General features: G+C 46.1%; 1 pseudogene; it reads left to right on the forward strand.

The window, feature by feature from the left end:
* The first annotated feature begins 7,908 nt into the window (after nucleotides 1–7,908).
* Nucleotides 7,909–8,884, forward strand: LOC138417250 (KATNB1-like protein 1 pseudogene; annotated as a pseudogene).
* Nucleotides 8,885–17,873: the final 8,989 nt, after the last annotated feature.

Genomic DNA, 17,873 nt, shown 5'->3' on the forward strand with positions numbered 1-17,873 from the left:
AGTTAAGCCTTGGACTTTGACTTAGAGCAGAAATTGGAAGCAGGGGCTCCTCCCCCTGGGATGAGAGATGCCGTGAACTTTGAACCTGCCGGATCTGGGGCAGAGGAGTGAGAGACAGAATCATATCCCATCCCGGGGAAACAGACCCAAACAGAAGGATGCTTCTAGAACACAGTCGGTCTGTGGTCCTCCAAAGCGTCACAAAGAACACAGGACTCTAGAGAGACGTGACGGCTGAAGGCGGCATGATCTGGGGGTGGATCCCTATCGTGGGATGGGGGGGAGGACATCTATAAAGGACATTATGGGCACAACTGGAGTGTGTGCGTGGATCACACAGTAGATCATCGTTTTGCGTCCATGTCCCATCTCATGAAGCTGATAAACTGTACAGCGGGTGTGTAAGAAGATGCCCTTGTGTTTGGGAGACACACACTGAAGTACTGACAGGCGAAACCAAGGACTCTCCAGCTTTTCCAAATGTTTCAGAAATTAATAATAGCCCAAGTGTATACATGCGTGTGTGTGTATGATACATATACACTACACATGGGCCTCCCTGGTGGCTCACATGGTAAAGAATCTGCATGGAATGCAGGAGACCCAGCTTCAATCCCTGAGTTGGGATGATCCCCTAGAGAACTAAATGGCAACCCACTCCATTTTGTTTGAAAAATCCCTTGGACAAAGGATCCACTGTCCATCGGGTTATAAAAAGTCAGACACGACTGAGTGACTAACACTCGCATACTATACTTACGTTTTATTTATATATGGAGAGGACAGTGCCAAATGCTAACAAATAGGAAATCTGATAAAGTTTTGATCTTATTTTAATAAGTTTTCTATGGAAGCATTTCAAAGCAAAGAGTTAAAAAGAAAAACAACAGTGGCACACAGGAGTCCTGTGGTTATGAACTTTAAAATATCAGAGAAGCTTGTTACCCAGCTCTCATTCAACAAGGGTTTGCTGAGCACCTGCTATATGTCAAACACCGCTAGGAACTGGGGCCTGGGGGAAAGAAGCCCCAGTCTAGAAGGCCAGACCAAGATCAGGAGTGCACATGGTGAGAAAGAATGCATTACTGTTGCACTCCCCCATCGTCCTCGGGCCCCAAGGCTCTCGTGCCCTGGGAGGGCTGGGGCCCACTACCTGGAGGCCCTTCCCAGGTACTGCCCACACCTGAAGGCGTCTACTTTGGCACTCCCCTCCCAGAATCTGATGGCTGCTCATTTGGGGGTCCAGTTAAAGGCTGCTGGCCCCTTGTCTGGATTTGGGGTAACAATTAAGGCCTCCCAGCTTCAGCTCTCCCACAGGGTCAGCCAGACCCCTGGGAGACAGCACGGCAACTCAGCTTCTCCCTTTGCCAAGAGCACACTGCCGAAGACCCAGGGTTTGTGTCCAAGGAAACTGAGAACTCCAAAGTCCCAGCAGGAATCGAATGCCAGAGTCAGATCAGGCAAAGTCGAGGTGGGCTCTCAAAGGAACGATTGACAGGAGTGTGGGTGGGGTGTGGTGGGACCACAAGGGACAAGGCAGTGAGCTGGGGCTGGGAGCAACCAGGCTGTGGTTACCCCTACAACGGCGGTCCCCAGAGAGAGTGGTCATATGGAGCAGCGTCCTTCAGGGAGACACGGCCAGCCTGAGAGGGCCCTGCAGACGGAGACCTCTGCCCCTCCATTCTCCCCACCTGCCCTGAGTCACCCCCCGCCCGGGGGCTCGGGGCACAGGGGATGGAGAAGGTGGGGGTGGGTCTGGGGACAGGTGGAAAACAGGAAATGGCAACCCACTTCAGTATTCTTGCCTGGAGAATCCCATGTGCAGAGGAGCCTGGTGGGCTATAGTCCGTGAGTCGCAAAGAGTTGGACAGGACTGAGTGACTGACACTTTTACTTTCACTTCAGGGCCCAATATTCCACCTTTGGATCTTATCCCTTTGAGAATCTGATGGGAATTCTAAACTCTCCCAGGGAAATGGAACCTAAACACACAACACAACTTTGCACCTAATTTGAGAATTTCATGGATACTCCCCCAGGAAGGCACTATAGCATCAGTTACACAGTGCAGTGCTATGGAGTGGTCCAAGTGGACCCTCAAATATGGGCTCTGGAAGGGAGGAGAAAAGCAGAAGAAAGGGAGGAGGTGCCAGTACCCTTATCCTACAAAGCTGGGAATCGAGAGTTACATCAGCAACTGTTGTTGGAATAGGAGGTGCTCCTGCAGAAACCAGAAACAGTCTCAGAAAGTTCACACATTGGGAACAGGGATCTAAATGCTCATCTGGGCGACTGCAGGCTGAGTAGCTACTGTCTAATGATGGGGACTGAGGAGTGGAGGTACACGTTTGAGATCTGGAGTTTGGAGAGAAAAACTGGAACTAACTTCCAAAAGATGTTGTCTCTCGGACAGGTAGGAAAGCTCAGCGGGTGAGGTGCAACTGTTTTCATGTTAATGTTTTCTGATACGTCTGAGTTGTTGCCACATATGTGTGTGGTGTATGTACTGTATATTACTTTGATAAATAAAAATAACTTTTATTTTAAAAGCCTTGCTTTGTGTCTGCCCTTGTCTCTACCCCTGCAGGTCCCCGAGGCAGGCAAACCCCACATCCCTCCAGCAGGCTGGCTCACTCCCACCTGTGGAGCAGAAACAGCCCTGCTTCTGCCACCTAATTCTGTGTCATAAAAACCCGAAAATGCTGACTCAGAACAGTAATGCATTCTTTCTCACCATTCTGCGGATTGACCAGGTGGTTCTGGCTGGGAGCTCAAGAGAGCTGTTGACCAGAAGCCTCTGTTACTATGTGTGTGTGTGGGGGGGGGCGGTGGGGGGGGTGTATGTGTGTGTATGGTGTGTGGTATGTGGTGTGTGTGCGTATGTGTCTGTATGGTATGTGTGTGTGTGTATGGTGTGTGGGGGGGCTATGTGTGTGTATGGGGTGTGTGTGTGTGTATGGTGTGTGGTGTGTGTGTGTATGTGTCTGTATGCTGTGTGTGTGTGTATGGTGTGTGTATGTGTGTGTATGGTGTGTGGTGTGTGATGTGTGTATGTGTGTGTATGGTGCGTGTGTATGGTGTGTGGTGTGTGTGTGTGATGTGTGTACATATGGTGTGTGGTGTGCGTGTATGGTGTGTGTGTGTATGGTGTATGTGTGGGGGGTATATGTGTGTATGGTATGTGTGTGTATGGTGTGTGTGTGCATATGGTATGTGGCATGTGTGTATGGTATATGTGTGTATGATATGTGTGTGTATGGTATGTGTATGTATGGTGTGTGTGAGTGTATGGTGTGTGGGGTGTGTGTGTGTGGTGTATGTGTGTATGGTATGTGTGTGTACGTGTATGTGTATATATGGTGTGTGCTGTGTGTGGGGGGGTATGTGTGTAGGGTGTGTGTGCATATGGTGTGGTGTATGCGTGTGTGTGTGTGCTGTGTGTGTGCATATGGTGTGTAAGGTGTGTGTGTGTGGTATGTGTGTGTGTTTGTTGGTGTGTACATGTGTGGCATGTGTGTGTATGTATGGTGTGTGTGTGTGCAGGCACAGCCACTCTGCACAAGTGTTTCCTGAATGTCCAGGTGCAACCTGCAAAGACTCAGGTTGAAGGTCCCAGGTCCCAGCCTGTCTCACTTGGGAGGGAGACAATTGTGACAGGGTGAGAAGGGAGGGGAAGGACCAATGGCCAGATACGCATCTTAGTGAGACTTCTGACGGTCTTTCGAGGCTTCTAGGCAAGAGAGTAACAGACAAGACAGTCACACTCACTGAACTCCCCAGGCGGAGGTGTGGAGCCATCATTACACAGGTCCCTGGGGTGTTGTCTCTGAAGGAGACACAGAAATCTGGAGCACACATGGCCTCCAGGAAGAGACAGAAAAGGAGAGAGACCCTTGAGTATGAATTCTTCTGTATGTTCTGGGTTTTATTTCATGTGAGCAGCTCTTCAAAAGCAGAACTTAAGATCGATCCTGGCAAAGTAGACAATAGTTCACCCAAGTTTCTTCATAAAGAGGAATCAGTCAAATCCAAATTGAAGAGAATTCTGCAAAACAAATGGGTTCCCCGGATGGCTCAGCCAGTAAAGAATCTGCCTGCAATGCAGGAGATGTGGGTTCAATCTCTGGATCAATACCAGTGTCTGGAAAGACAAGGAGGGTAGGAGAAGATTCACATGAGAGGCGGTAGAGAAGACCCAGCAGTGGGGGGAGGTGATGGGCCTTACCTGGACCCTGGATCACGAGGGAAAGGCCAGGATTAGGAAACCTGGCAAAATCTGAATACTGGCCCCAGAGAGACACCAGATGTGCCTCTGTCAGATTCACTGGTGTGATAAGGGTTTTGTTCTTATAAAGGAGAATGTTCATTTCTTAGAATAGATGTGCAGACTTACCCGCACAAAATGTGCAACTTTCAAATAGTTCAAGGGGGGAAAAAGAACCAAGAAGAAAAGAATGAAGGAAATATTACTGATTTTTTTTGGACCAACGTCTGTGTTTCTATAGTGAGATAGAGTAAACGTGGCAAAACGTTGACTGGTGATGAATTTGACAGTTATTATTCTCACAGTTTTCTGTGGCTGAAAATTTTTTCAAATGAAAAGTCAGGGGAAAATTAAGATGAACGTAAAATAAAAATCCTTTTTAAACAATGGCTTATGAAAGGAAAAAATAACGAGTGTTGCCAGATTCTAGAATGAATGTTGAAACTTTTCATATTTTAGTCAAAAACACATCCCTCCCCCGGACAGCAGTGGCCAGCTGACCCGCCCCCTCCTGCAGGTGACAGGACGCTCAGGCTTCCAGATGCCTTTTTGAAAACACTCACCTGGACTCCACACAAAGGGAGAAACAAATCACGGTAAAGGCACTGAGGGAGCCACATGCTCAGAAAATTCTCCGTTCTTTGCAAGCATGTAGACATTTCCAACAGTGCAATGACCTGACCTTTTTCACACACCAAGCCAAAGTCATTTTTCTTTGAATAAGCTCAGATTTAGAACAAGAAAATTATCCAGGTGGCCTTTAAAGCACGAGTGTGATTGTGGGAGCTCCCAGCACCAGAGCAGCAAGAGGGGCCAGGTTGATGGCTAGTGACTTGGGTCCATTGGACCAGTAATGTCCCTCCTTCTACACGCAGGTGCTGGTTGTTTCACCACAAATTCAGAGTGTGGACTGGCCACCACGCTGCATTTCCGGTAAAACTGGAGATATTAAGAAAGAAAACTCGTTACCATTCACAGTTGCCCAGCAGTGAGTTGGCCCTGATAGACGTCTGCAGAGGAGGGTGTTGATAGTACCAGGGGGCACCCAGGGAGAGGGGTCCTGGCTGGGCCAGTAGTGCCTGTAGACGGGAATCCTGAGATGCAAAGAGGTGTGGAAAACTGGGGGTGCTGAGGACAAGGTCTTGAATTTGACTCTGGGTATTCAGATTCGGGATCCAATCCTGAGCTGGCACAGTCTCTCCAAGCCTTAGACCGGGCTAGTGAGGAGCCAAAAAGAGGTGTGCTCTGAAGACAAAGAGAGGGGAAGCCTCTGAAGCCCCTGGGTGTGGATGAGCACAGACCAGACCTGGATGTGCTCCATGGGGACCAGACCTGGGGTTCCTCCATCGCTGCGCAGGGGCAAGTGGAAGGTGTGTTTTGTGGCCCTGGCGGGGAGAGTGGGGAAGGTGGGACCAAGGAGCCACCCCCCAAGGAGAAAAGAGATGCTTCATGAACTTCAGGGCTTCTGCTTCCCCCAGTGGAATTTGCAAGTTTGGATTCTGAACTGAACCCTTCAAGAAAACGGGGCTGAGACTAAGGCAGGATCTGTCACCCACCTCCCCACCAACTCCCCACTAAATATGTGCTAAAGAAAGCAGTTTCATAGTTTATATCCATCGAGAAAAGAGGGAGCCTTCAGAAGAGCCTGATTCACTAGGACAATTGAGCGGCCACCTGGGAAAAATTAAGCAGGATCCCCACCTTACTCCTCAGCCCAAAATAGACACAAGAAAAGATGCTCGGGACCGCTATTTATCAGAGAGATGCAAATCAAAACCACAATGAGATGTCAGCTCACACCTGTCAGAATGGCCACCGTCAAAAAGACCACAGATAACAAATGCCGGTGACAATGTGTAGGAAAGGAAATACTCATACTCTGTTGCTGGGAATGGAAAAAGAGGCAGCCACTATGGAAAACATATGGAGGTTCCTCAAAAAATCAAAAATAGAATTACCATATGAGCCAGCAATACTACTCCTGGGTATTGTCTTGAAGAAAACAAAATGCTAATTTGAAATATTATTTGAGATATTTGTTATATGCACTCTTATGTTCATTGCAGCATTATTTGCAATAGCCAAGACATGGAAGCAACCTAAGTGCCTACCAGTATATGAATAGATGCTGATGAGTTTTTATATATGGATACAGTTTAGGTTTTATATGTATTTATAAACATACACACACACAGACACATGGAATATTAGTCATTAAAATAAGTTAATCTTGCCATTTACAACAACACAGATAAATCTAGAGTGTTTTATGCTAAGTGAAATAAGTCAGACAGAGAGGGACAAATGCTGCACACGGTATTTTCATTTTATGTGGAATCTAATAAACAAAACAGAAACAGACTCATAAATATAAAGAAGAAACAGGTGGTCACCAACAGGTCAGGGGTTGAGTAAAATAGCTGAAGGAGATGAAGAGCCACAAACTTCCAATTACAAAATAAATAATTCACAGGGATGTGGTTTACAGCTAATAGAATATAGTAATAAATACTAATTTTTATGTATGGTGAAGATGGTTGCTAGAATTATTGCTATGATCATTGCATAATTCATTTGATTGTCAATTTACTATGTAGTACATCTGACACTAACATAATATTGTTCATCAACTACACTTCAATAAATAAATAAGTACATAAATAAGTAAATTCCAGATGGGTCAGAAATTCAAACATTAAAACAAACCATATAAGCATTAGGAAAATGGAATAAGTTTTTAAAATAAGCTCAGAGTGGGAAAGATTTTTCTCAGCAAAACAAAATTTGGAAGGCATTTTCTAAAGTAATAAATTTAATTATATTAAAATTTTAAATTCAAGTGTCAAATAAAAGTCCAATTATAAACAAAATACAAAGAAGTTTACAACTTGGGGGTTGGCAAAGGTCAATTTCCTTAATATATAAAGCACTTCTAAATATCAATTGAAAAAAAAGCCAACCAAAGTGAAGCGAAAGTCGCTCAGTCATGTCTGACTCTTTGCGACCCTATGGACTGTAGCCCAGCAGGTTCCCCTGTCCATGGGATTCTCCAGGCAAGAATTCTGGAGTGGGTATCCATTCCCTTCTCCAAGGGATCTTCCCAACTCAGGGATCGAACCCAGGTCTCCCACATTGCAGGTGGATTCTTTACCATCTGAACCACCAGGGAAGTCCAGAAAAAGGCCAACAATCTAATTTAAAAAAAAGAAAACAAGATGGGGAATGCCCTGGTGGTCCAATGTTTAAGACTCCATGTTTCTGCTGCAGGGGGCATGAGTTCAATCCCTGGTCTGGGAACTAAGATCCTACATGCTAGCTGGTACACCCAAAAAAAAAAGAAAAATGGGAAAGGTTAGAAAAGAACTTATAGAAATGGGAATAAAGGGTCTTTGAACATAATGAGAAGACACTTTAACCACACTGGTATAAAGAAGAAAGAATTATAATGACTATACTTACCAATTACTTTTAGCTCCTGGGCTGGTAAATATCAAAAAGTTTGATGGCCCTCTGTGTTGGTGAGGATGTAGAGAAACAGAAGCTCTCAAATATTGTTGATGGGACTTAAGAAATCAGTACAAGGGCCGCGCGCGCGGCGGCGTTTGAATGGCCGTTCCTGGATCTCGGCCGGGGAGCCGAGGGATAGTCTGGGCTGCCGGGCGCAGTCGGTCAGCGCCTGGGCTGGGCGGAGGCGCCGGGGTACCATGAGGCGCCGGTATTTAAGAGATTATGGCATCTGAATCCCACAATGTTAAAAAACGCAACTTTTGTAATAATACTGAGGATCATTCCATTGATCTTCCTAGAAAAAGGATCTCTAATTTCACTAATAAGAACATGAAGGAGGTTAAGAAATCTCCAAAACAGTTGGCTGCTTACATAACTAGAACAGTTGGACAAGCTGTGAAAAGCCCAGATAAACTACGTAAGGTGATCTATAGAAGAAAGAAAGTTCATCATCCTATTCAAAATCCTTGTTACAGAAAAAAGCAGTCCCCTAAAAGTGGGGGCTGTGTCATGGCAAATAAAGAAAATGAACTGGCTTGTGCAGGCCACCTCCCTGAAAAATTACGGCATGAGAGTCGAACATATTTGATTAACTCCAGTGATTCTGGTTCTTCACAGACAGAAAGCCCATCATCAAAATACAGTGGCTTTTTTTCTGAAGTTTCTCAGGACCATGAAACAATGGCACAGGTTTTGTTCAGCAGGAATTTGAGACTGAATGTAGCTTTAACTTTCTGGAGAAAGAGAAGTATTAGTGAACTTGTAGCATATTTAGTAAGGATAGAGGACCTTGGAGTTGTGGTAGATTGCCTTCCCGTGCTCACCAATAGTTTACAGGAGGAAAAACAGTATATCTCACTTGGCTGCTGTGTAGATTTGTTGCCTCTAGTAAAGTCACTACTTAAAAGCAGATTTGAAGAATATATAATAGTTGGTTTAAACTGGCTTCAAGCAGTCATAAAAAGGTGGTGGTCAGAACTATCATCCAAAACAGAAGTTGTGAACGATGGAAATATTCAGATTTTAAAACAGCAATTAAGTGGATTGTGGGAACAGGAAAACCATCTTACTTTGGTTCCAGGATATACTGGTAATATAGCCAAGTTGCATTGAAAGACTTCATCTATAGCATTTGGCTATTCAAAACATCCTTGGACTATATGATTTCCCCAAAAATATCTCATCTGAGAACTGTGAACTATGGAAGAAATCAAAACCATTTTTTCCTCTAAAGAAACGTATGATGAAACCACTAATGAAATGCTACCGATCTGCTTCACATTGAAGTGGAAGAAGATCCAAAAGGAGCAGCTTCAGCTTCAATGAGGTGAAAGTGCACTACGGAGATTGTTCACCTCTGCTGCGTTTGGGATTTATATGGTTATTTGGTAACATTGTTTAAGAACTACTGGGTCTTAATGCAATCCTGCATAAGAATATAATTTATACTATGTGAAAAATAAGACAGGACTTATTACTAGGAATCACAGAGACCAATCATCATTACTTTTTTTTAAGATTGTGTTTTATAAGAAAACACTTATATGTGTGCAGCTACTATTTTCTTATGTTGAAAAGACTTTGAAAGTTTAAACCATTATAGCAAATAATCAGTACTAAAAGTTTTTTGTTCACACTGAGATACTGTGTATGCAAAATGCCTTAATTATTAATAAGCCAATGTGTATGATAACAATATCTGTTTAAGAAAATTAAAAGCAACCATGCTTCTGGCATGATAAAATCATGGAATTAAATCAGGGGTTTCCATTCATGTAGAATGTTGTTAAAACTTATTCTACACCGTTCTTAAAACTTGAGAATATTTTTAGTATCTCTGATTTTTTTTTTTTTTGCCAGAATCATGTCATGTAGGTATGTATGTGTTACTCCTATATATAAGAAAAAGGCGAATCTGTATTTGTATGAATGCTTAACTGGAAATGTCTATGGAATTGACTAATTTATATTCACTTTTTATTGTATATAGATTTCTGATATTTTCAGTTCTGTATCATTTAAAGTTTTCTTTATTTGAGTAAAAAAAAAAAAAAAAGAAATCAGTACAGTCACCCTAGAGGGCATTTTGACAACATTTATCAAAACTAAAACTGCACATATCTTTTGGCCAAGAACACCACTGCCAGGATTTATCCTGCAGACACACAGGCACTTGCGCCAAGCAGTCTAGTTACAAAGATAAAGATGCTCACTGTGGCTTAGAGAGATAGCAAGATTGGGAGCAACCCAAAGGCCTAGAAATATAGAATTGGTTAAACAAATATATATCCTACAAGGGATACTAACAGCCACTTTTTAAAATGAAGAAGCACTTTCTGTGCCCATACAAAACTATCTCCAAAATATATTAAATGAATATACAGTTGCCCCTTCCACAGTGGGATTGGGTTCAGGCCCCCACCCCCACATTTAGTCACACCCCAAAATCCTCAGATGCTCGAGTTCTTCATATAAAATGGTGTAGTGTTTGCATATGTTAGACCTCCATCCTCCCATAAACTTTAAACCATCTCTAGATTACCTACAATACCTAATACAATGCTGGCCCACACAGCAAATCCAGGTTTTGCTTTTTTGGAACTTTCTGGAATTGGGGGGAGGAATTTTTTTTAATTTATTTATTTTTAATTGAAAAGTGAAAGTGAAAGTCCCTCAGTCGTATCTAGCTCTTTGGGACCCCATGGACTATACAGTTCATGGAATTCTCCAGGCCAGAATACTGGAGTGGGTAGCTGTTCCCTTCTCCAGGGGATCTTCCCAACCCCGGGAATTGAACCCAGGTCTCCCACATTGCAGGTGGATTCTTTACCAGCTGAGCCACCAGGGAAGCCCAAGAATACTGGAGTGGGTAGCCTATCCCTTCTTCAGCGGATCTTCCCAGCTCAGGAATCGAACTGGGATCTCCTGCATTGCTGGCCAATTCTTTACCAACTGAGCTATCAGGGAACCCTTTTTAATTGAAAGATGATTGCTTTACAGTATTATGTTGGTTTCTGCCAAATATCAACATGAATCAGCCATAGGTATACCTATGTCCCCTCCCTTTTGCTCCCTCCCACCTCCCTCCCCATCCCACCCCTCTAGGTTGTTACAGAACCCATTTGAGTTCCCTGAGTCACACAGCAAATTCCCATTGGCTATCTATTTTACATACGGTAATATATGTTTCCATGTTACACTCTCCATATATTCTACCCTCTCTTTCCTCCTTTGGGGGAATATTTTTGATCCACAATTTATTGAACCCATAGTGTGGAACTTGCAGATAGGAAGGGCTGACTCTGTGTGTGTGTGCGTGTGTGTGCATGTGTGTCCTGCATATAATATATTTATATGTACATACAAGTGTATATAATCTATATTATACATTTGTACATAACTTGCACAAAATATACACATATGTATGCTTGCAGGGACTACCTCTGGAAGACGCACAGGTAGTGGTTCTTTCTAGAGAAGAAGGGATAGAGGGATGAAGCCACTTATGTTTCATGTGTGATTATACTAACATGTAGATGTTTTACCTATTTTGAAAAATAACACACTTTACATTTGGGTAGATCAGCCACGTCTTCCTCATGGACAAGTTCAATCCCTCAAGACAGAAACCAGACACTTAGGGGACCCCAAAGGTGATGCAGGCTTGGAAATGGAGAGACCCATTGGAGGGCCCCGTGCACCCCACTGCTCCACCCTGGAGCCAGCCCCAAACCCAGGGAACATGCTTCTGGCAAACTGGCCAGGCAGAGAGAGATTGGTAGTGTGGGGAGAGGGGTAGTGGGCTCTCCTAAGCCAGGAGCCAGTCACCTCCAAGAGAAGAATGAAGGAGGCAGGGCCAGGACAAGACTCAAGGAGGTGGCTGGGTCAGAAAGGGCTGCTGAGAGGGGCCTGGGTCAGCCCAGGTTGGGGTGGAGGTGCAGAGCTCCTTCTCAGACAAAGACCTGGGCCCATCAGCCTCTGAGCAACTCGAAGGTCCCTCAAGGCTGGAAGCAGCCCCTCAACTCCACCAGCCACATTTCCGCTGAGAAGTCGGCCTGTGTTTGCGGCCACCACATAGGCTGGACTGAGTCAAGGAATTCCAAGAACAGTCGGCTCCTGCACCACCAACGACCCCCCACCAGACGTGCGGTTGAGCTGGACTTGGGTCTGCACTCTGTAACATCAGCCGTTTCTCTGTGCCCAGGTTTTCCCTTCTATGTCTCAGTTAAGTGTTCCTTTTGGAAAACTTTCAGCCTTTTTATGGCATAGTTAAGGGGAGAGGAATTTTTCCAGAACTCAAAAGACGCTGGTTTAGCTGGGTTGGGAGGAGAGGGAGATTTAGGGGAGAAGAGCCGGAGCAGCTGTGGCTGGGGTGAGGGTGGAGGGACAACGTGAGACCTTGGGGAGCGGGGGACTGGACTCCTCCAGGCCTGGGCCACCTGTCCCAGGGGCCTCGGGTGCTGAGTCTCGACGGCCTACACACATTACAGCTCTCCAGCCTTTGGTCCTCCGGTACCTCTCGTCACCCCTCAAGTCTCCTGCCCTGGCACTGTCAACCCTCAACACACATGTTCAAACATTCCCTGCCAGCCCCGGACCCCCGTGGTTCCCTTCCTCCCCACAGCTAGCCTTCACCTCTCTCCAGCGACACCAGAGAGAAAAACTGCTGGGGAAAAGAACTTTCTGGAATCCACCCCAGCTAAAGTTGCTAAGAGCAACTCAGAGGAGAGCAAGGAAAGTCCACTGAGGCCACAGACCCACCTGGACTCCAGGGACTTGCAGGGACTTCTGGGGGTCTTTGGAGCCCTGTCCAGTCTGCCCACTCAGACCCCCTCGGCCCAGCCCCTCTGTGAGACGTCTGCTTTCTCCACTCTGTCGTCTTCCTCCCATGGCTCGTTGACTTCCTGCCAAACCATTTCCCTCCTGGCTCCAAACTTCTGTCGGGAAAGAAATGAAATCAGCACTTGGAGGACTGGAAGGGGAAAAACAGCTGCTTCTAACAAAGTGGGGTGGGGGAGGGACTGGCAAGCAGCTGGATCCTGGTAGAAAAGGAAGTGTCTGGTGGGGACGCCGAGCTTATAGCCAGAGGGGCAAACTCACAGCCCAGCGGGCACCAGGATGGAGGCTTCCTATGGGCATCTTGGGCTGCAGTCTTCAGACGCAAACACATCTCATGTTCAAGTTAACCGTCCTCGGCTGTATGTTTCCCCCCACTTGATAGATGTGAGTCCAGCATCTTTCCTCTTGACTCTCCTATGAAGAAAAATTATAGTGCATGTGTTTGGAACATGATAGAGAACAGAGGGGGCTGCGGCATCAGGACCCTCCACTAATATTGATTGGCACAGGAAGATACAGTGGCCTCCACCAATTGCGGCCACGTGGATCGTGGGCCTCCGATAATAAATCTGACCTAGAGACTCGGATTCTTGTGCACAGATCACCTGAGATTTAAATGTTGGCAACTAGCTTCCCTGTTGGCTCAGACGGTAAAGAATTTGCCTGCAATACAGAAGACCCAGGTTTAATCCCTGGGTCGGAAATATCCCCTGGAGAAGGGAATGGAATCCGGTATTCTTGCCTAGAGAACTCCGTGGACAGAGGAGCCTGGTGGGTTACAGTCCAGGGGGTCACAAAGAGTCAGACACGACTGAACGACTAACAACGAATGCAGAGGCCTTAAGGCACTGGCAGACCAGCTCACTGAGGGTTGAGTAAAATTAATGTGAGAGCTGGGCTGACAGGTCAGAGGCGGAGACCTTTCTTTATGGGTGATAGCCGATGAGTGGGCTTGGCTGATTGGGCCACTGTGGCCTGGAGTGGGCAATGCCCGGGGCCCCATCCACCCCTTGAGTCTCCTTTTCTCCTCCCCGCTCAAAAGGGCTTTTGCTCTCCGGAGAGTGCCGCTTGGGCTCGTCCTTGAAAGGCTGCCCGCCTACCACAGAGTTTCCTTGCCTGGAGACAGTGAGCCCGGAGTACTGGAACTTCACAGTCTTCTTCCAGACCCTGCTCGTCCACCATCTTTGGTGAAGGACTAACAGGAGTGTGGACATTTGGCCCTCTTGCCTCGAGTCAGGATGACCCTGAGCATCCTTCACGCTCCAGAGGTCCCAAGGCTAACACACCCTCTGTGGGACTCTGCCTAAAACTGCTCCTGCCATGGCCTTCCCTCTGCCCTGAGCTGCTTTCTCCACTCCCTTCAAAGTTTCTCCTGGGAGAACTTCCTTAATAAACCACAGGCACACGAGCCCTTGTCCCAGGATCTGTTCTGGAGGCCCCTCCCATAGACATAGCCAGGCTAACAGACAACTCCGCCCACAGTGGAAAAAAGAAGTTTGCCAGGAGCTGAAACCACAGTTAGAGAGCCTCAGAACTGTCAAAGGACACTGCCTTTTCTGAGAACCAGCTTAGGATGCTCAGGGCTCCCACAGCCCCTCTGCTCTCCTGTCCCACCCCACCCCTTCCTCTGCAAGTCACCCTTCTTTTACCGTGTGGTTGCTCCCAAAGCTCCCCTCCCCCAGGTCCTCCCCCCACCACCTGGCAGCCATGCAGACTGTATGTCTGGGTGGGACTTGACTGGCAAAACCCAATTTCAGTAAGTCCCAGCCCTGTTGCATAGTGGCTGGTACAAAAAACCCACCTGGAAGTCATTTAGAAAACAAAAAAAAATTCCCAGGGAATGCTCCGGGGAGTGGGCAGAAGTAACTCAGTTATCTTGAAGATGGAAATTCTAGAAGACAGAAGCAACCTTGATATGAAGGCTTGGAAAATGAGGGAAGTCGGTGAGAACAGAGGTTAGGGTTAGCAGCCAGACTGGATGGTTGTGGTAGACTCTACAGTTTCCCTGGTGGCTCAGTGGTAAAGAACCCACCTGCCAATGCAGGAGACGCAGGAGACATAGGTTTGATTCCTGGGTCAGGAAGATTCCCTGGAGAAGGGAATGGCAACCCACACCAGTATTTTCACTTGGGAAAATCCCATGGACAGAGGAGACTAGTGGGCTACAGTCCATGGGGTTGCAAACAGTCAGACATGACTGAGCGGGCCCTCATGCACAGAAGAGGCTGGATGAGAAAATGGAAGAGAAAGGAGGACAGAGACCAAACCTGGTGTCTGTTGGTTGCAACCAAAAGCACCTAGGAAGTGAAGGAAGCCAGTTAGTGCTGTGGGCAGCTGGGACACTCAGGACAGAGGTGACCACCAGAGAGAGGCAAGGGCCTCAGAGTTACCCCAACCAAGGGGAAGGGACCTGGGGCAATACCCATCAATTTCTACCAGCCAGAGCAGCAGGGCTCCAGCTCCTGGGGCCTCCCACTAGATTCCTAGGAGGAGATTTTTTTTAAACTCACGATGCCTGGGTCCACGTCCAGAGATCCTGGGTTCACGAGCCCCAGCACTAGGGCTGGAAAAAGCTCCCCAGGGAATCCATGTGCACAGTACGGCTTGGGAAGCCCCAGTCTCACTGACTTCTCGGATTCCCTGGAGCCTGCAGGCTCAGGGCCTCCCTAAATAAGTTCAGCTGAGGATGGAAACCCTGGGAAAGCTGCCAGTGCAGCTGGAGATAAATCACTCATGGGCCGGGACCGTAGCCCGTGGAGACTTGAGAAGCGGGGGTTTTGGCCTTCACTCCGCTGTTTGCGCTCCCGTGACCAGAACGGAGCCCGACCCACAGACGTTCTTTTCAGGAGGAAAGAAAAAACGTCAAACACATTTTCTGAGGTTTAATTTCCTCCCAGTGTCCTGAGGAAACCTTCCTAAAGCTCAGGCACCCTCAACTGAGTCTCCGGTATAACATCAAAGACTTTGAAATCGATACCCAGTATGATTTTGCTAAAGTAAATAAAAACCAGGGGAGGAGGAAAATTAAAAAGAGCCTGGGTCTAGGAGAGGCCGAACCTCCACCGAGAAAGTGAAAAAAAGAGGCTGGTTGGGGTTGGGGAGGGGGCAGAATTCTGAGAGTTTCAAATTCAGAGAAAGGGTTGCCAGATTCAGCAAATAAAAAGAGTCTCATTCAATCAAAACCTGGATGCCTAGTTCAATTTGAATTGCAGATGAACACTGAATAATTCTTTTAGTGTAGAAGTGTGTCCTATGCCATAGGGGTCATACTTATATTAAATATTGCATGGGGCAAATATTAAAAGTTGTATGCATTGCCTATCTGAAATTCAAACTTAACTAGGCATCCTGATTTTATCTGGCAACCCTAAAACCTACAGGAGAGTAGATAGGTCTCAACTGATTGTGCTGTGCTCAGTTGTGTCTGACTCTTTGCGACTCCATGGGCCCTAGCCTGCCATGCTCCTCTGTGCATGGGATTCTCCAGGCAAGAATACTGGAGTGGGTTGCTATTGCCACTCGTTCAGTTCAATCAGTTCAGTCGCTCAGTCAGGTCCAACTCTTTGCAACCCCATGAGCTGCAGCACACCAGGCCTCCTTGTGTATCCCCAGCTCCGGGAGTTTGTTCGAACTCATGTCCATCAAGTCGGTGATGCCATTCAACCATCTCATCCTCTGTCATCCCCTTCTCCTCCTGCCTTCAATCTTTCCCAGCATCAGGGTCTTTTCAAATGAGTCAGTTCTTCTCATCAGGTGGCCAAAGTATTGGAGTTTCAGCTTCAGCATCAGTCCTTTCAATGCATATTCAGGACTGATTTCCTTTAGGAGGGACTGGTTGGATCTCCTTACTATCCAAGGGACTCTCAAGAGTCTTCTCCAACACCACAGTTCAAAAGCATCAATTCTTCAGTGCTCAGCTTTCTTTTTAGTCCAGTTCTCACATCCATACATGACTACTGGAAAAACCATAGCATTGACTAGATGGACCTTTGTTGGCAAAGTAATGTCTCTGTTTTTTAACATGCTATCTAGGCTGGTCATAGCTTTTCTTCCAAGGAGCAAGGGTCTTTTAATTTCATGGCTGCAGTCACCATCTGCAGTGACTGGGGGCCCAAAAAAATAAAGTCTGTCACTGTTTCCATTGTTTCCCCATCTATTTGTCATGAAAGTGATGGGACCAGATGCCATGATCTTAGTTTTCTGAATGTTGAGTTTTACGCCAGCTTTTTCACTCTGCTCTTTCACTTTCATCAAGAGGCTCTTTAGTTCTCTTTGCTTTTTGCCATAAGGGTGGTGTCATCTGCATATCTGAGGTTATTGATATTTCTCCTGGCAATCTTGATTCCAGCTTGTGCTTCATCCAGCCTGGCATTTTGCACGATGTACTCTGCATATAAGTTAAATAAGCAGGGTGACAATATACAGCCTTGACGTACTCCTTTCCCAATTTGGAACCTGTCTGTTGTTCCATGTCCAGTTCTAACTGTTGCTTCTTGACCTGCATACAGATTTCTCAGGAGGCAGGTAAGGTGGTCTGGGATTCCCATCTCTTTAAGAATATTCCACAGTTTGTCATGATACACACAACCAAAGACTTTGGGGTAGTCAATAAAGCAGAATTAGATGTATTTTCTGGAGCCCTCTTACTTTTTTGATGATCCAGCAGATGCTGGCAATTTGATCTCTGGTTCCTCTGCCTTTTCTAAACCCAGCTTGAACATCTGGAAGTTCACGGTTCACCTACTGTTGTGGCCTGGCTTGGAGAATTTTGAGCATTTTGCAATTGTGTAGTCGTTTGAGCAATCTTTGGCATTGTCCTTCTTTGGGACTGGAATGAAAACTGACCTTTTCCAGTCCTGTGGCCACTGCTGAGTTTTCCAAATTTGCTGGCATGCTGAGTGCAGCACTTTAACAGCATCATCTTTTAGGATTTGAAATGGCTCAACTAGAATTCCATCGCCTCTACTAGCTTTGTTTGTAGTGACGTTTCCTAAGGCCTACTTGACTTCACACTCTGGAATGTCTGGCTCTAGGTGAGCTGATCACACCATCATGGTTATGTGGGTCATGAAGATCATTTTTGTATAGTTCTTTTGTGTATTGTTGCCACCTCTTCTTAATATCTTCTGCTTCTGTTATGTCCATACCATTTCTGTCCTTTATTGTGCCGATCTTTGTATGAAATATTCCCTTGGCATAATTTTCTGGAAGAGATCTCTAGTCTTTCCCATTCTATTGTTTTCCCCTATTTCTTTGCATCGAT

The sequence above is a fragment of the Ovis canadensis genome, chromosome 13 (genome assembly GCF_042477335.2).
Source record: "Ovis canadensis isolate MfBH-ARS-UI-01 breed Bighorn chromosome 13, ARS-UI_OviCan_v2, whole genome shotgun sequence".
NCBI lineage: Eukaryota > Metazoa > Chordata > Mammalia > Artiodactyla > Bovidae > Ovis > Ovis canadensis.